This window comes from Camellia sinensis, unplaced genomic scaffold, assembly GCF_055761805.1.
Source record: "Camellia sinensis isolate YWXY unplaced genomic scaffold, ASM5576180v1 Unanchor1, whole genome shotgun sequence".
Classification (NCBI taxonomy): Eukaryota; Viridiplantae; Streptophyta; class Magnoliopsida; order Ericales; family Theaceae; genus Camellia; species Camellia sinensis.
In genome coordinates, this window is record NW_028128987.1 from 30,186,169 (window position 1) to 30,189,983 (window position 3,815).

A 3,815-nucleotide genomic window follows, 5' to 3' on the forward strand; every position below is an offset into this window, starting at 1 on the left:
GGAAGCTGAATAGAAATAAAAATGGATGTTGCAGAAAATTAAAAATGGAATTTCATTCAAGAAACAACTATACCTTAACGATCTATTGGGAAATTAAATAAAAAAGGAAGTTGAATAGAAAAATGACTTGAATAAAAATGGAAGTCGAATAAAAGCAAAAATGAAAGTTGCAGAGAATTAAAAATGGAAGTTTATTTAAGAAACCACTATACCTTAACAATCTATTTGGAAATTAAATAAAAAAAGGAAGCTGAATAGAAAAGTTACTTGAATAAAAATGGAAGTTACTTAAAAATAAAAATGGAAGTTGCCGAAAATTAAAAATTAAAGTTAATTCAAGAAACCACTATACCTTAACGATCTATTTGGGAATTAAATAAATAAAGAAGTTGAATAGAAAAATAACTTGGATAAAAATGGAAGCTGAATAAAAATAAAAATGGAAGTTCCATAAAATTAAAAATGTAAGTTCATTATAGAAACCACTATACCTTAACGATCTATTTGGAAATTAAATAAAAAAGGACGTTTAATAGAAAAGTAAATTGATTAAAAATGGAAGTTGAAAAAAAATAAAAATGTAAGTTGCTGAAAATTTAAAATGGAAGTTCTTTCAAGAAACCACCATACCTTAACGATCTATTAGGAAATTAAATAAAAAAGGAAGGTGAGTAGAAATGATACTTGAATGAAAAAGGACGTTAAATAAAAATAAAAATGGAAGTTGCAGCAAATTAAAAATGGAAATTCTTTCAAGAAACCACTATACCTTAACGATCTACTTAGAAATTAAATAAAAAAGGAAGTTTAATGGAAAAGTAAATTGAATAAAAATGGAAATTGAATAATAATAAAAATGAAAGTTGCATAGAATTAAAAATGGAAGTTCAATCCAGAAACCACTATACGTTAACGATCTATTTGGAAATTAAATAAAAAAGGAAGTTGAACAGAAAAGTAACTTGAATAAAAATAGAATTTACTTAAAAATAAAAATGGAAGTTGCAGAAAATTAAAAATGGAAGTTCATTCAAGAAACCATTATACCTTAACGATCTATTTGGAAATTAAATAAAAAAGTAAGTTCAATAGAAAAGTAAATTGAATAAAAATGGAAGTTGAATAAAAATAAAAATGGAAGTTGCAGAAAATTAAAATTGGAAGTTCAATCCAGAAACCACTATACCTTAACGATCTATTTGGAAATTACATAAAAAAGGAAGTTGAGTAGAAAAGATACTTGAATAAAAAAGGAAGTTAAATAAAAATAAAAAGGGAAGTAGCCGAAAATGAAGAATGGAAGTTCATTCAAGAAACCACAATACCTTAACGATCTATTTGGAAATTAAATAAAAAAGGAAGTTCAACAGAAAAATAACTTGAATAAAAATGGAAGTCGAATAAAAATAAAAATGGAAGTTGCAGAAAATTAAGAATGGAAGTTCATTCAAGAAACCACTATACCTTAACTATCTATTTTGAAATTAAATAAAAAAGGAAGTTGAACAGAAAAATAACTTGAATAAAAATGGAAGTCGAATAAAAATAAAAATGGAAGTTGCAGAAAATTAAGAATGGAAGTTCATTCAAGAAACCACTATACCTTAACTATCTATTTTGAAATTAAATTAAAAAGGAAGTTGAACAGAAAAATAACTTGAATAAAAATGGAAGTCGAATAAAAATAAAAATGGAAGTCGCAGAAAATTAAAAATGGAAGTTCATTCAAGAAACCACTATACCCTAACGATCTATTTGGAAATTAAATAAAAAAGGAAGTTGAATAGAAAATAACTTGAATAAAAATGGAAGTCGAATAAAATTAAAAATGAAAGTTGAAGAAAATTAAATATGGGAGTTCGTTCAAGAAACCACTATACCTTAACGATCTATTTGGAAATTAAATAAAAATGGAAGTTGAATAAAAATAAAAATGATAGTTGCATAAAATTAAAAATGAAAGTTCAATCCAGAAACCACTATACCTAAACGATCTATTTGGAAATTAAACAAAAAAGGAAGTTGAGTAGAAAAGAAACTGATTGAAAAAGGAAGTTAAATAAGATTAAAAATGGAAGTTGCAGAAAATTAAAAATGGAAGTTCATTCAAGAAACCAATATACCTTAATGATCTATTTGAAAATTAAATAAAAAAGGAAGTTGAATAGAAAAATAACTTGAATAAAAATGGAAGTTGAATTAAAATAAAAATGGAAGTTGCAGAAAATTAAAAATGGAAGTTGCAGAAAATTAAAAATGGAAGTTCATTCAAAAAACCACAATACCTTAACGATCTATTTGGAAGTTAAATAAAAAAGGAAGTTTAATAGAAAAGTAAATTGAATAAAAATGGAAGTTGAATAAAAATAAAAATGAAAGTTGAAGAAAATTAAAAATGGAAGTTCATTCAAGAAACCATTATACCTTAACGATCTATTTGGAAATTAAATAAAAAAGGAAGTTTAATAGAAAAGTAAATTGAATAAAAATGGAAGGTGTATAAAAATAAAAATGGAAGTTCCATAAAATTTAAAATGGAAGTTCATTAAAGAAACCACTATACCTTAACGATCTATTTGAAAATTAAATAAAAAAGGAAGTTGAGTAGAAAAGAAACTGATTGAAAAAGGAAGTTAAATAAGAAAAAAAATGGAAGTTGCAGAAAATTAAAAATGGAAGTTCATTCAAGAAACCACAATACCTTAATGATATATTGGGAAATTAAATAAAAAAGGAAGTTGAATAGAAAAATAACTTGAATAAAAATGGAAGTCGAATAAAAATAAAAATAGAAGTTGCAGAAAATTAAAAGTGAAAGTTCACTCAAGAAACCACTATACCTTAACGATCTATTTGGAAATTAAATAAAAAAGGAAGTTCAATAGAAAAGTAAATTAAATAAAAATAGAATTTGAATAAAAATAAAAATGAAAGTTGCATACAATTAAAAATGAATGTTCAATCCAGAAACCACTATACCTTAACGATCTATTTGGAAATTAAATAATAATGGAAGTTGAGTAGAAAAGAAACTGATTGAAAAAGCAAGTTAAATAAGAATAAAAATAGAAGTTGCAGAAAATTAAAAACGGAAATTCATTCAAGAAATCACTATACATTAACGATCTATTTGGAAATTAAATAAAAAAAGAAGATGAATAGAAAAATAACTTGAATAAAAATGGAAGCTGAATAAAAATAAAAATGAAAGTTGCATAAAATTAAAAATGGAAGTTCATTCAAGAAACCAATATACCTTAACGATCTATTTGGAAATTAAATAAAAAAGGAAGTTTAATAGAAAAGTAAATTGAATAAAAATGGAAGTTAAATAAAAATAAAAATGGAAGTTGCAGAAAATTAAAAATGGAAGTTCAATCCAGAGACCACTTACTTTAACGATGTATTTGGAAATTAAATAAAAAAGGAAGTTCAATAGAAAAATAACTTGAATAAAAATGGAAGTCGAATAAAAATAAAAATGGAAGTTGCAGAAAATTAAAAATGAAAGTTCATTCAGGAAACCACTATACCTTAACGATCTATTTGGAAATTAAATAAAAAACGAAGTTCAATGGAAAAGTAAATTGAATAAAAATGGAAGTTGAATAAAAATAAAAATGAAAGTTGCATAAAATTGAAAACGAAAGTTCAATCCAGAAACCACTATACCTTAACGATCTATTTGGAAATTAAACAAAAAAGGAAGTTGAGTAAAAAAGAAACTGATTGAAAAAGCAAGTCAAATAAGAATAAAAATGGAAGCTACAGATAAGTAAAAATGGTAGTTCATTCAAGAAACAACTATACGTTAA